At 42.3% G+C, this 16,454-nt stretch overlaps 1 long non-coding RNA gene across 1 annotated transcript; it reads right to left on the reverse strand.

Annotated features, from left to right (window-relative positions):
- Nucleotides 1-1,984: 1,984 nt before the first annotated feature.
- On the reverse strand, nucleotides 1,985-16,324 carry LOC141278763 (uncharacterized). Its single transcript, XR_012331948.1, has 3 exons — nucleotides 16,201-16,324; nucleotides 7,902-8,387; nucleotides 1,985-6,128 (listed from the first exon to the last, which is right to left on the reverse strand). It is a non-coding gene; the product is annotated as an uncharacterized lncRNA (long non-coding RNA).
- Nucleotides 16,325-16,454: the final 130 nt, after the last annotated feature.

The following is a 16,454-nucleotide window of genomic DNA, read 5'->3' on the forward strand; positions in this document are numbered from 1 at the left end:
TTGAGAGGAGGGTTTAGAAATACATGTGGAGAGCAAAACAAAATTAATTCTTCACCACATAAATTCATTTGTTCAAGCCACAAAGTATGACTGGTCTCTTTTCTACCCTAGGATTTTTCTAAACTTTTAATGTGCTAATAAGTAGGCTGTGACATTAAGAAACATTTCCCAACCTAGCGTGACCACAAAGACCTTTGATGTCAAAACACTTCACTCTCAGCATGGCCTTCATTCACTGTTTAATCAGAAGAGAAGCCATTAAGTTCCTGCCATCAAACCCATAAAGCCACCAGCATCCGACCTCGCTCCTTCTTCAGCAGGTAATTAGTGCACACCCTCCAGAGGAAGAAGCATCTCTTTACCTCACTCCATGTTCACTTGCTTCCTCTGGACTCAGCTCTCTCCTCTGCATCCTTCCACTTCCTGGGGGCTGGCTCCTCCCCAGAACACCCAAACAGGCTTTACATCGCCCCACCTTTTAAAAAAAAAGACCATGAGGAATCTAAAATAGTACAGCTGGACTTCCCTAGTGGCGCAGTGGTTAAGAATCCGTCTGCCAATGCAGGGGACACGGGTTCAAGCCATGGTTCGGGAAGATCCCACATGCCGCGAAGCAACTAAGCCTGTGCACCACAACTACTGAGCCTGAGCTATAGAGCTGGTGACCCACAACTACTGAAGCTCGCATGCCTAGATCCCGTGCTCCACAAGAGAAGCCACCGCAATGAGAAGCCCACGCACCGCAACGAAGAGTAGCCCGCATTCGCAGCAACTAGAGAAAGCCCACACTCAGCAACGAAGGCCCAAAGCAGCCAAAAATAACTAAATTAATTAATTAAAAGTAAATAAATAAAATAAAATAGTACAGCTTCTCTGGAAAACAGTTTGACATTTCTTAAAAAGTGAAATATACATGTATCATAAAACCCAGTGACCATACACCTGGGCATTTATTCCAGAGAAATGAAACTTATGTTCACACAAAAACCCATACACAAATGTTCATAACAGCTTTACTTGGAACAGACAAAAACTGGAAACAATGAAAATATCTTTCAATGGGTGAATGGCTAAAAACTCCTGTGGTACATCCATACCATGGAGTACTATTCAGCAAAAAAAAGGAATGAACTCTTGCTACACACAACAGCATGGATGGATCTCAAGAGCATAGGATGAGTGAGAAAAAACAATCTCAAAGGGCTTCCCTGGTGGCGCAGTGGTTGAGAGTCCGCCTGCCAATGCAGGGGACATGGGTTCGTGCCCCGGTCTGGGAAGATCCCACATCCCTCGAGCGGCTGGGCCCGTGAGCCATGGCCGCTGAGCCTGCGCGTCCGGAGCCTGTGCTCCGCAACGGGAGAGGCCACAACAGTGAGGGCCTGCGTACCGCAAAAATAAATAAATAAATAAAATAAAATCTCAAAAAGTTACGTACTATGTGATTCCATTTATATAACGTTCTAGAAATGACAAAATTACACAGATGGAGAACAAAGTCATGGTTGTCAAGGGTTAAGGATGGAGGAGGGATGGCATGAGGGAGATATTTTTGGTGCTGGAATAGTTTTGTATCTTGATTTCAGTAGTGGTTACACAAATCTGCACATGTGATAAAGTAGCATAGACTTATAGGCACATGTTATACCAATGTCATCTCCCTGGTTTTGATATTGTACTGTAGTTACATGGCTGTAGAAGTAACCATTGGCAAAACTGGGTGAAGGGTAAATGGAAACTCTCTGTACTTTCTTTCCAACTTTCCGTGAACCAGTAATTTTTTCGAAAGAAAAAATATCAGTGTACACTAAACAGATAAAAACATATAAATTTCCCTAGACCCCATGTTCCCCTCCAAGTACAACAACATCCTTCTCCACTTCTTTGCAGCTAAATTTATTGAAAATGTTTACTTTTTTTTTTTTTTTTTTTTTTTTGCCACACCACGTGGCATGTGGAACTTCCCAGACCAGATATTGAATCTGTGTTCCCTGCAGTGGAAGCATGAAGTTTTAACCACTGGACAACCAGGGAAGTCCTGAAAATATTTTCTTTAACTTATATTCTCCATGTCTACCTTTTTCTGCACCATTGCTCGATTCACTAATTTATTCATCAAATATTTGTTAAGTGCCTACTATGCTGGAGGCACTGTTCTAGGTTCTTGGGACATATGAGTGAACAAAATCTCTTCCTTCATGTAGCTTACATTTGGGGGAAGGTGGGGAGACAAACAATAAATAAAGTAAGTAAGTAAAACAGAAAGTATGCTCAATAGTGTTAAATGCTTTGAAGACAAAGTTGGAAAGAGGGATAGCACTTGAGTGGAAATAAATGTGATTTAAATAGAGTGTCAGGTAATGCTGCACTGGAAGGTAACATTTGAGTAAAAACCTGAAGGAAACAAGGGATTGAGTTTGAAAGAAGTCTGGGAGCATTATTCCTGGTAGAGCAAACAGCCAATGCAAAGGCCTTGTGGTGGGAGCCATCCTGGCTATTGCAAAAAGAGCAAGGAGGCAAGTCTGATGGGGGAGGGAGAGTCGAAGGAGATGAGGTCCAGGAGATAACTGGTTGGAAGTGGAGAGACCAGATCACTTGTCCAACACTGCAGTCTGAAAGGTGAGATATTATGAAGACCTTGGTGAGTTTTGAACAGATCAACGTGATCTAACCTACACTTTTACAGGATCTGCTGAGGATGGAAGAGACCTTTGAAACTGCTCTGGCCAGGGTAAATAATCGCCTCTACTTTGCATGATCCACTGGATTCTTCCCAGTCCTTATTCTTGCTGAGTGACCTTTCAGCAGCACCTGACCACATTGACCACTCTTGTCATCTAATCAGTATGTTTACCTCCTTCCTCTTGGGCTGCTTCTTCTCAGTCTCTTTTCCTCTACCTGTCCCATAAGCATCTGACTTGCTTAAGACTGTGTATGTGGCCCTCATATCCTCTAAGAACATGTACTCTCCTTGGGCAATTTCACCCTTTCCCCTGGTTTCATTCCAGCTATATGCTAATGTTTGCAAAATCAGTATCTTTAGCCAGGATGTCTCAACTGAGCTCCAGACCCACACATCTAGCTGCCTACTGCATATTTCCACTTGGATGTCTCAAAGTCCTTCAAACTCATCTTGTGTAAAATGGAATTGTTTTCTCTACTGCCTCTTTCCTTAACCCCCACCAGGACTGCTTCTCCTCCTGGGTCCTCAGTCTCAGTTAAAAGAAGGATATCCACTTGTTGCTTAAGCTAGAAATCCAGGAGTCATCTCTGAAACTTCACTTCTCTCACTCTGCAAATCCAGTCCATTGCTAAGTCATCTTGATTCTACATGCAGGTAATTCTCCACTTCTCTATTTTGCTTTAGCCACCACATAGTACAAGCCACCATCAACTTTCCCCAGGGTACAACAAAAGTCTTTTACCACTGGACCCTGCTTACCTGTCCAGCTTCCATCATTCCCTCACTGTGTACACTGCAGCCACATTGACCTTCTTTCTGTTCCTTGAAAGACCATCCACATACTCTTGTCTTTCTGCAAGCCCCTCACACTCATTCTCATCACCTATATCAGTCCTGCTCATTGTACAGGTCTCAGCTGCAGTGTTCATTTCTCTGGGAGAACTCTCCTGACTCAGGAATCAGGGAAGAGTCCCCTACTCTCTGCTCGTAATTCTCCTTTATTTCCCCAGTCACAGCCCTCACTCAGCACACAACCTTGGCATTGCCTTGCTGAGTTGTTTTCCTCACTGCATGATGTGCTGAGTGAAGGCAGAGATTGTGTCTCTTATTTATCTTGTATCCCCAGAGCTCAGCTCATTACCTGTCATATCGTGAGCCCTCAAAATATTTATGAAGTGAATGGAAGAAGTGAATAGGTAGAATCTGGGGCTCATATAAGTCAGATCACTCTTGCCTGTCTTGTTCATTGTTATATCCCCAGCACCTACATTAGGGCCTGACACAAAGTAGACATTCAATAAATATTTGCTGAACAAGTGAATCATTACACATAGTGAAATTCCATTCCAGTGGTCTGAGGAGTAATAAACTATTCAGTCTGTGATCCAGTTACATTGAGAGCCATCTTCTTAATTCTTAATTGACAGAGCAATCATGAGACGAAATTATATAGAAATGAAGAAAATATAATCTGAGACCTGAAATAATGTTTCAATAGATCTTTACATATTATATCCATTCTCCCCCACATAAATACATCTCCAACTTAGCAGAAGACTGGATTTTCTCTCGAAAGGGGTTGAGTCAGAGATGCTCCAGATGTTGGGGTCCCAAGTCCAACTGGGGGAAGGAGACACCTAAATAAAAATAGATAAACTAAGTCAAAAATCTATGGACTGAATTATATGAGTCAAGACATTTCTTCTGACTTGCTTCCAAAATACTAGCAGTCAGGCTCTTGAAGGACAGAGAAGCAACTGAAGGATCCTTTTTTTCTTTTTTTAATTTTATTTATTTTTGGCTGCATTGGGTCTTTGTTGCTGAGCTCAGTCTTCCTCTAGTTGCGGGGCACGGGGGCTACTCTTCATTGTGGTGTGCAGGCTTCTCATGAGGTGGATTCTCTTGTTTTGGAGCACGGGCTCTAGGCACACGGGCTTCAGTAGTTGTGGCTCACGGGCTCTAGAGTGCAGGCTCAGTAGTTGTGGTGCATGGACTTGGTTGCTCCGCGGCATGTGGGATCTTTCCAGACCAGGGCTTGAACCCATGTCCCCTGCATTGGCAGGCGGATTCTTCACTGTGCCACTAGGAAGTTCCAAAGGATCCTTTTTGAGGAAAAAGGATCCAAGAGGAAAAGCTTACAAATTTTGACATTTGGGGATGTCACAATGAAATGACAGGGTGCTACCTAATCACCCTAAGGTGATGGCTACGAATTGCCACAGTCTTCTCATGAAGTTCCACTTAGACCCTCAGTGTTCCACTTTTAAATATTATTAGACAGCCAAAGATCAGCAGGCATTTGAGAAAATCCACCAACATTAAAGTCAAAGACCAAAACAAACAAAGAAGAAATAGGGACTCAGAGGAAACAGAGACAATTCAGAGAGAAGAAGAAACTTCAGAGAACGTGTAATTAATATGTATAGAAAATAATAGTAAATATTGCATCAATGAGAAAAGAAAGAGCTCTTGGATATTTAAAATCAAATATTAAAATATTTGATAGCAGAAATAAGAAATTCATAGAACGAAAAGACAGGAGATAGGAAAAAAGATCAATGTTAAAAAATCTATGTTAAGCATACGTTCTGCTCATAGTAGACTCTTAATATATAGTAGCTATTATCTCATTCAGAAAATAAATTTGTCAGTGATCTTTGCACATGAGATTCCTTCCAATTGGAATGTGTCTTGTAGGACTACTTTATTAAAACATAAAATTCACATATATGATTCTAGAACACTAAGCTTAGATTTGTACATGACAATGAATTTACCCAACATACCTAATACACAGTGCAGCTGCATTGATTTCAACATTAACAACCCAGTATATAAGCTCTCAGCCCTAACTGCTTCTTTGGGTCTTCATTTTTCTCGTGAAGCCTCCTATGCACGTGTAAAAATGACTAAATAAAATTTGTATACTTTCCTCCTGTTAGTCTGTCATGTCAGCTTAATTTTTAGGTCTAGCCAGAGACCCTAAAAAGGTAGAGGGGAAATTTTATCTACTCTACAGTCTTAAAGAGTACCGCCAGGGCTTCCCTGGTGGTGCAGTGGTTAAGAATCTGCCTGCCGATGCAGGGGACATGGGTTCGAGCCCTGGTCCGGGAAAATCCCACACGTCGTGGAGCAACTAAGCCCGTGTGCCACAACTACTGAGTCTGTGCTCTACAGACTGCGAGCCACAACTACTGAGCCCGTGTGCCACAACTACTGAAGCCCACACGCCTAGAGCCCGTGCGCCTTAACAAGAGAAGCCACCACAATGAGAAGCCCGCACACTGCAAGGAAGTATAGCCAAAGGGAACTTGATCTAAAGAGGGGCATCAAGAAAGAATGCCTTTTGGGACTTCCCTGGTGGTCCACTGGTTAAGTCTCCGCACTTCCACTGCAGGGGGGCGAGGGTTCGATCCTCAGTCAGGAAACTAAGATCCCAAATGCCACACTGCCAAAAAACAAAAAACAAAAAAAGAATGTCTTTGGGAAATGAACTTTGAGCTGGGACCTGAGGGGTAGCAGTTACTATGTGGGCAGACATTGCTTGTTGCCCACAACATCCAGGCTCCCTTTCTTTGTTAGTTTTAGAACTCAAATCTTATCCTGGGTATCAACCCTCCTTACAGATAGGGATGGACAATGGAATTACGCAAAACGTTGAGTGGAGCTTCCAATCTCTGTGCATCACTCCAAAGGGGATGACTCAGCTGGAAGGGAGGGTGATTTGACCTTTGTCTTTACCCTTCCTCTTATCTGGAAGGTAGAGGTGATGGCTGACATTTCAGTAGCCAGATGACCTCAAGGATGAAAACTCTGCACTAAACATTGGGAAAGGCAATCTTGTACATGCATTGTTTCAACCCAAGCTTGACCATGTAAGAATGGGCCTTGGGCTTGGAACACTTCCTAACCTAGAGATAAAGAACCCACATGGGCCTGTGGTGGACTTATCACCTTATGTGGAAATATTTTTCTGTCTCAGGCTCCGTGTGTATTCCTTTGTTTTACTGGAGCATGTGTGTCAACGGTCCTCAGGCATGTCACCAGCTTTCAGAATTTCAGACTCTACTGAAATTCTGAGTCTGGAATTCTGACTCTAGTCCCACATCTGTTCATCAAAAAGATGAAAGGGAGAAAACAAGCCACAAACTGGAGGGGGCATATTTACAACAAATTTAACTGGCAAAGAATAGTGTCCAATATATATAAAGAACTATAAACCAATTTTAAGAGACAAACTACCAAATGATAAATGGGTAAAAGGCACTAGCATTTCACAGAAGAGGAAATGGAAATTGTGAATAAATCTATGTAAAGATGCTCACCTCATTTGAAATTAAAATCACAATGAGATACTACACATGCATCCAATTAGATTGGCAAAAAAATCTAGCAAAATCAAGGGATGAGAAGAATGTGGTAAAATTAGGACTCTTATACACTGCTGGCAAAAGGAAAACAATTTGATATTGTCTCACAAATTTAAGCATTTATACCCTACCTCCCAGCAATTCTACCCCTACTTTTCCTTCTAAAGGAATTTTTGAATTTGTCATTCAGGAGACATGTTTAAATTTTTTTGCACAGCACCATTGTTTGTAATAGATGCTAGAAGCAAGCCAAATGTCGACTGATGGGAGGATGAAAAATACATTCTGGTAGTCACATGCTAATTACATATTCAGGAAAGTGATCCAACTGTACATACACAGAGCAATATGGATGAATCTTAGAAATACAATATTAAGGCAATAACATCACAGAAAGCTATATCTAGTATAAATACCCTTTTATAAAGCTCAGAAACAAGATGAGGAAGAAGTGCAACAATAACGTCAATGGAATTGGAAATTTCTAGTCTCAGGTTAAGTATTGGGTTCACAGGTGTCTGATTTATTGCTATGCTTTATAGGTGGCATATACATTATAATTATTCTTCTGATGTATGAAATGATTCATTTAAAATAATTTCTAACCATAAAAAAAAAAAAACAACTATTTGTGCCTCTGGCCTCTTTCAGCTACCTTCCTGTTTGTCTCCTTTGGTGGCTGTTAAACGTCTCATCTAGAAGTACTGGTGGTGGACATCTCTCGTGTTTGCTGGTTTCCCAGCACCTCTTACCCGCTCCTCTTCTGTTTAGGGAATGACCCACCTCGGGAACCCCTCTCCCTCAGGAGCAGCCCGATGCCTGGCTCTGCCAGCATGGGGGCTGGCACATACCTAGCTCTGCCAGTCACTCAGTGGCACCCTCAGCAGATTCCAATTCAGAGGCGAGAAACCTGAGGAGGGAGGCTCCCGTGGCATCAGAGTTGCTGGTGGTTTGGAAGCAGAGGCACCTGATGTTCGGAGGTAGCAGTGGCTGCAAGATGGGATTCATGGTGCAGGGGAGCTGCAAGATGGAATTCATGGTGCAGGGGTGCCAGGAGTATCAACCGTGGCGGTGGGGACTGAGTGGGGAAGATGGGGCAGTTGTCTCGTCCGATCAGGCCTGTGGCAGGTCTAGGGCATTGTTTCTAGAAGCTCTGCCCCTCGGGTCTTTTCTTCAGCCCTCAAGCCTCCTTTCAATAAACTCCTCTGCTGAATCAGCCAGGGTTGCTTCTGTTGCCTGCGTGGAACCACCACCAGTGCTATTTTTCTCCTGTAACTCCTTTCTGATAGATCTCACTCCCGATATTTTATGTTCCATAAACCAACATGTTCTTGGCACTAGGAATACAAAAAATAAAATTAGATAGATAGATAGATGACAAATAAATAGTGGATGGATAGATAAATAGATAAACAGATGTAAACAGACAGATAGATAGATAGATAGATGATAGAGTTCACACCGTCAAGGAGTGCAAAGTCTTGTCAGGAAGGGGGTATTAAACACCAGTGGTTGGTTATCACAACATCCATTCCCATCCCCCACCCCTCTTCTCTGCTTCTGCTATAGAAAATGGGAAAGATCCAGCAATTCCACTTCTGGGTATATATCAGGAGGGAATGAAATCATTGTGTTGAAGAGATACCTCCATGTTCATTGCAGCATTATTTATAATAGCCAAGGCATGGAAACAACCTAAGTGTCCATCAACAGATAAATGGATAAAGAAGATGTGAATTTTATGTATATATAAATATGTATATATAAATGTGTATATATATATATTCAGTCATAAAAAAGGAATCCTGACATTTGCAACAACATGGATGGACTTTGAAGGCTTATGCTAAGTGAAATAAGTCAGAGAACAACATATAATGTATGATCTCATATGTCTTTAAAAAAAAAAAACCCCACTAAACTCATAGAAAAAGAGATCAGATTTGTGGTTACCAGAGTAGGGGATGAAGGGTGGGGGAATTGGATGAAGATCATCAAAAGGTACAATACAAACTTCCATTTATAAGACTTGGGGATGTAAGGCACAGAGTGACTATAGTTAACACTGTATGTTAACTGTATGGTATATTTGAAAGTCGCTAAGAGAATAAATCCTAAAAGTTCGTATCAGAAGGATAAAACCTTTTTCTTTCTTTTTCTTTTTTTGTATCTCTACAAGATGATGGATGTTAACTGAACTTATTGTGGTAATTATTTCACAATACATGTAAGTCAATTCATTAGTTGGTATACCTTAAACTTATATGGTGCTGTATGCCATTTATATCTCAATAAAACTGAAAGAAAAAATAAAGAAGCTGGGAAAAAGAAATACTTCCCATCTCTTGCACCTTGGAGTAGCCATATGACACAGTACCGGCCAATGACAAGTAAGTGGAAGTCTACTTTGGGGGCTCCTGGGAAAGTTTTTGCTCTTCAGACAAAAGACAGATGTGGCTGGTGCCACTCTTCTGGCTTCCTGTTGCCCTGAGTGTGGATACAATGCCTGAACCCACATGCAACCATGAACATAAGCCAAGCAAAGAGCAAGAACAGCAGAGGCATCAGTAAGCAGCTAAACTAACACCTGGAAAAATCTCTCTCTGGTCTTGTTGTTAGATGAGAAAAACAAACTATTTGTTTATGCCACTGTTAGTCAAATATTCTGCTGCTTGCAGCTGAAAGCATTCCTAATTTAAACAGAGCAAAATTGCAAACAAGGAGTGGTAAGTGTTATCATAGAGGTGTGAATGAAAGTCTCCTTCTTGACAAATACAATGGAATATCCTCTATTTATTGTACTAGCTAGCTTGAAACCAGGGTCAGGGAATTAAATACATGTCTTGAGCAAAACTTTGTGATGTTATCTATGTGTATTAGTTAGAATTCAAGGTCAGCTGCTCTAACAAAGGTCAAAATAACAGTGGCCTAAAGAAAGTCACAGTCAGTATGTTAATAATCCAGAAATGATTCACTGGCCACATGCTGTTGGTGACCCAGCTCCCTCATGTCTTATGGTTTAAAATAATGCTGCTCTGTCTCCTACCATTGTGGCTGCATTCCAGTGAGAGAGAAGGGAAGAAGGGGGAGAAGTAGGTTCACCATTCCATTTTATAGAAATCTTAAGGCTTTTTTTCCTCAAAGAACTACTCTTTTGGTTTACCTCCTGCCCCACTGGTTGATACATTTCATTCTCTGTGCTGGTTCTTTTTCTTTGTTCCAACATCTTTGTGTTGCAGGAAGCTGCAGCTTAGTCTTTGGCCCTTTACCTTTTTTTTTCTTAGCTGCATTCTTTCTTTTCATGGACCCATGGCTTTAGGTACCATCTTCATACCAATGACTGCCAAATTTATACCTCCAGCCCAGAACATTCTCCTGAACTCCAGACTCATCGATCATGCTACTGCCTCCACCTCTCCACCTGGAGGTCTAATGGATGTCTCACACCCCTGACCAGTCTCTGCAACTCTGCTCTACCCACAGTCTTTCTAGCTGATGGCACCTTCCTTACAGCTGCTCAGGCCAAAACTTAGAGTCATCTTTGACTCTTCTTTCTCTCACATCCAACCACCCAACCTCCAGTCCATGGAAAAGTTCTAATGGCTCTCTAAAAATACACCCAGAGTCTGACAACGTCTCAACACCTCCACTTAGCGCCCTAGTCTGAGCCACTGTCAACTCTTCCCTACATTATTGCAATAGCCTAACTGGTCTCATTGTTTCCACCTTGCTCCCTGCAGGCTGTTCTTAACCCAGAGACCAGAGTAATCCTCCCAGGGCTACCACTGCACTCAGAATAAAAGCCCTTAATGTGGCCCGTGGGTCCCACATGGTCAGCTTTCGCTGTCCCCATCCATCCATGAGCTCATCTTCTGCTCTCCCTCTCACTCGCTCCACTCCTGCCACACTGGCTTCCTCGTATGCTCCAGCCTCAGGGCCTTTGCAATGGCTGTTCTCTAGGCCAGGAAATCTTTTCCCCCTGATATCCACAGAGCTCATCCCCTCACTCAGTTCCTTCAAGGCTGCGCTCAGGTAATTTTCTCAATGAGACCTACTTGACCACCCTATGGAACAGTACAACACATCTGCTCCCTCACTGCTCTCAAGCCCCTTACCCTGCCCCACCTTTGCTTTTTTCTATACCACTTATCTTCTAACATGCTATATAATTTAGCTATTCATTCCATTTATTGTTTGACGCCTCCCACTAGAATATAAGCTCCACAGAAGCAAGGATCGTTATCTCTTTTACACACTGATGGATTCCCAAATGCCTAGAACATTGGCTGGTACTTAGGAGATGCTCTACAATTATTTTTAAATGAATGTAGGCATGAGGAAGGGCCATGCTTTGGAAGTTACACATTCACATTTCACTTCCACTCCCTCCCATTAGCTGGAAGCTAGTCACACAACCACCCTACCAGCAAAAGAGACTGGAAAATATAGTTTTATTTTGATGGTGATGTGCCTGACTAAAGCTGTCAATACTAGAGAAAAAGGGGGAGAACAATACTAGGGGACAACTCACAGACTCTACCATGGTGTGGAGGTTACCTCTATCTTCAGTGACTGAGAGTGATGAACATTCTTCGGTTATGATTTGGGGAAAAAAAGTATAAAATGATTTCAAGCAAGTTAAGATGTTATTTTATGGTTAATACGTGTGGCAACTCCCTTAATTTGAACATAGCAAGCGATAAACAATTTTTATCACTAGAAACTGTTCCTTCCTTCCCTCTCAAATGTTGATATTTTAAACAAATCAGCTAGAAGCAGTGTTGAATTATTAGTCTGCCCAGCACCCTGGAAGTGCTGAATAACTGTTACTCATGAATGTTGATAAGATGAATCTCTTCTTGCCTCTCCCCAACCACTCCCTACTTTTCCTCTTTCTAGGGTTCTTGCATCTCCTGACAGAGGGCGTCTTCCACAGGCTCTGTCCTTTCGCTTTGCTTGTTCAGTTCTGTGATGGCTCCTTTAGGGAAATCGCCAGACTCCTGCTGTTCAGCTCACCCCGGGAGCATCCGCATCATCATCTGAAGCTCCCACTGGACTTTTTTCCATCTGTTTTCCCCTCCGGTGTCCCACTGTTACTTGAGAGTCAGCATTTATAATTAAACTCCCCATCACCTTCACAGCTTCTTTCTTCCTAAGCAAGTGGGAAGTGTTAGGGCCCTAAACAGGCTAGGGGTGTATGTTTTGCCAGTTTCATAAGCTGTATCTAGCTGATTCTGTGGTCCAGTTCCCAAATGGAGTCATCTGGCGAGTTCCATCAAAAACTCATGCCTCCATCTCTTCAATAAGTGCTGCTGGGAAAACTGGACAGCTACATATAAAAGAATGAAATTAGAACACTCTCTAACACCATACACAAAAATAAACTCAAAATGGATTAAAGACCTAAATGTAAGACAAGACACTATAAAACTCTTAGAGGAAAACAGGCAGAACACTCTTTTTTTTTTTTTTTTTTTGCGGTACACGGGCCTCCCAATGCCATGGCCTCTCCCGTTGCGGAGCACAGGCTCCGGACGCACAGGCTCAGGGGCCATGGCTCACGGGCCCAGCCGCTCTGCAGCATGTGGGATCTTCCCGGACTGGGGCACAAACTCATGTCCCCTGCACCGGCAGGCGGCCTCTCAACTACTGCGCCACCAGGGAAGCCCCAGAACACTCTTTGACATAAATCACAGCAAGATCTTTTTTGACCCACCTCCTAGAGCAATGGAAATAAAAACAAAAATAAATAAATGGGACCTAATGAAAGTTAAAAGCTTTTGCATAGCAAAGGAAACTATAAACAAGATGAAAAGACAACCCTCAGAATGGGAGAAAATATTTGCAAACAAATCAAAGGACAAAGGATTCATCTCCAAAATATATAAACAGCTCATGCAGCTCAATATTAAAAAAACAACCCAATCCAAAAATGGGCAGAAGACCTAAATAGACATTTCTCCAAAGAAGACATACAGATGGCCAAGAGACACATGAAAAGCTGTTCAACATCACTAATTATTAGAGAAATGCAAATCAAAACTACAATGAGGTATTACCTCACACCAGTTAGAATGGGCATCCTCAGAAAATCTACAAACAACAAATGCTGGAGAGGGTGTGGAGAAAAAGGAACTCTCTTGCCCTGTTGGTGGGAATGTAATTGATACAGCCACTATGGAGAACAGTATGGAGGTTCCTTAAAAAACTAAAAATAGAATTACCATATGACCCAGCAATCCCACTACTGGGCATATACCCTGAGAAAACCATAATTCAAAAAGAGTCATGTACCACAGTGTTCATTGCAGCTCTATTTACAATAGCCAGGACATGGAAGCAGCCTAAATGCCCATCGACAGACAAATGGATAAAGAAGATGTGGTACATATATACAATGGAATATTACTCAGCCATAGAAAGGAACGAAATTGGGTCATTTGTAGAGACGTGGATGGACCTAGAGACTGTCATACAGAGTGAAGGAAGTCAGAAAGAGAAAAACAAATATCGTATATTAACACATATATGTGGAATCTAGAAATATGGTACAGATGAACTGGTTTGCTAGGCAGAAATAGAGACACAGATGCAGAGAACAAACATATGGACACCAAAGGGGGAAAGCAGGGTGGCGGGAAGAATTGGGAGATTGGGATTGACATGTATACACTAATATGTATAAAATAGATAACTAATAAGAACCTGTTGTATAAAAAATAAATAAGGAAAAAACAAACAAACAAGCAAGAACTCATGTCTCCAGCCAGCTTACCTGCTATTAAAAGATAATTTTCCAAAAAAGTTAAAATCAAGACTCATACAGATATAAAAATGAACACATGTTAAAGATTTTCTTTAGCTCATGGAGAAAACAATTGTTATCACTGGTTCAAAAGAGAATTCTGAGAACTGATACATTTATAGATCAGGAATATTGAAATGATTGTGCAAATGGAGACAAGACTGGTCCCCCCTCCCTGCCACACACACACACACACACACACACACACACACACACACACACACACTTCTACTAGACAGGATATAATCTACATATCTACAGACAAGACTTGTGTTGCAATGTACAACAATTTACAGAGTTGTGAAAGAATTTCGTAGAATCTGAATCAGTTTACCCACAGGAGTCATCTCAAATCTCTCTGGACAGTACATAGTTTTCCACCAAACCACATCTCTCCCTATACTGCTTGGTCTTCATCCTTAACTCCAACCTCTATTAACTGTACTAAAACATAGATTTTACCTCTCCCAGCTTCTACAAAAAACATTGTTGATTCCATGTTGACTCCCATATCAATAATAAACTCTTCTAGCCTTTCAAAATCCTCTTTAATCCAGCATCACTGTCTTTTATAACCTTTTCATCCAGGCAAGACTGATCCCTACACCGTAAGCCAAACCAACTGCCTCCCACACACTCCTCTATATCCTGATGTCCTCCTCAACCATCTATATCCTTTACACTCTACTGGCTCCTTTCAAGCTTTTTCTGTTTTTTGTTTTGTTTTTTTTTTTCGGTATGTGGGCCTCTCACTGTTGTGGCCTCTCCCGTTGAGGAGCACAGGCTCCGGACGCGCAGCCTCAGCAGCCATGGCTCACGGGCCCAGCCGCTCCACGGCATGTGAGATCTTCCCGGACCGGGGCACGAACCCATGTCCCCTGCATCGGCAGGCAGACTCTCAACCACTGTGCCACCAGGGAAGCCCAAGCTTTTTCTGTTTTTGTTTTTATTATTTGAAGGCCACATCGGGAACTATTCTGTTCTTTAATTAACCCTGCCGCATCCAGTAGACCCTGATCATGCATTCATTCAAATATTTTATGAACACCTCGTATATGTGGCAGTCACAGTCTAAACTCTAGATCTAGGCACTGGGAGCTCAGAGATGAGAGCCGTGGCTCCCAAGATGCCTAGGGGAACCAGGGAGAATACAGGGGATCAGCACTTTGAGACAGGCTGCTTTGGGAGCAAAGGGAGGGCACATAACCCAGATGTGAAATGTCAGTGAAGGTTTCCTGGAGGACATGGCACCAAAGTCTCAGTCAAGCAAAGAAGGGGACAGAAAGAACTGAAGCATATGCACTTATAACTGTATGAAACGGTCTATTTTTTATCTCTTTACAGTCATGATATATCCTACCTCTACTAGATAATAAAGTCTTTGAGGCCAGGGACCCTTTTAAATTCTGTTGCACTCCATGGTTTCTAACAGAAAAACATACTAAACACTTTGTAAACTCAGAGTTTGATGGATGGCTAAATCTTGCATCCCAAAGTGGTCAAAAATATTGTTCAGTAAGGACAAAAGTTATTTGTGGGCTTTGACATTTATTTCTCCTTTATTCTATTTAGGCATGTGAAAATGTAAATGGTGTGGTCCTTGAAGCAAAGCGAAAAGTAAATGAGGCTATGGCAGAAAGCACATTCTCCCTGGCAGGAGCAGCAAGTAAATAAAATGAAGGGAACAGAATTTGCTAAAAGGAGATAGTCACAAATGTAACCGATGGCTCTGCAGCACTGTCACCTCTGAAGCTCACACAGCCCTCCTCCTCACCACTCCCACAGAAGGTTGGGGGACACGTTTTAGCAAGTTTCTGGTTATGGAAACTGTAGCATGAGTTCGTTGGAACGAGAAAACAGCTATAACGTGAATACAAAATTTCTCTTAAATGAACATAGGTGAATTTTGTTGAGTTTATGATGCAATTCCTCTTCAACTATCTAAAGGAAGTCAAAGAGGACCTACCACCCCCAACTAGCCCAACCTTCAAGAATGGACAGTCAAATCTCTGCTGCGTCCAGCCTTTGCTCAGTGAAACAGACATTCTCTCCTTCCCGCGACTGAGACCAGGACTTGACTCACTTCAGCTGGGGGACCCCGCCTACCCCGCGCCCCTAGCTAAAATCAAAGATCCAGCTAAAATTGGGTTCAGACACTGGTGTAACATTAAGGACGGCTTTCGTATCCCTCTTTGTACTTTATCGTGTTCTCCAAGTTCCATTCAACCATGTATCTTTTTACAATAAAAAATGTAAGACCCCTTTAAAAAATATATATTAAAACACTGAGCGCTATTCGCAAAGCTTCTCTTTTCAAAAAACAGTATTTGGGCTAACTGCCTTACCATGCTGAACCCTTGGACCAGATGCAAGTTCAAGAAAAGGAAAGTAATAAAAATTACTCAGCAGGAGGGTCTTCTCTTCCCAGCTAGAGCTCTGCTGTAAGGCTGCTTCTCCCCTTTCTCCCCGGTGCCCCGCCTCCAACCCCGCCCCTCGCGGTACAGCATAACAGCGACTCCGCCCCTCTCTAGAGCGTTTCTCCAAGAGCCCCGCCTCTTCGTCTCAGTCCGCACTTGCACGCCCTGAGCGCCCGCCACAG

Source organism: Tursiops truncatus, chromosome 5 (genome assembly GCF_011762595.2).
Source record: "Tursiops truncatus isolate mTurTru1 chromosome 5, mTurTru1.mat.Y, whole genome shotgun sequence".
In the NCBI taxonomy this organism is placed as follows: domain Eukaryota; kingdom Metazoa; phylum Chordata; class Mammalia; order Artiodactyla; family Delphinidae; genus Tursiops; species Tursiops truncatus.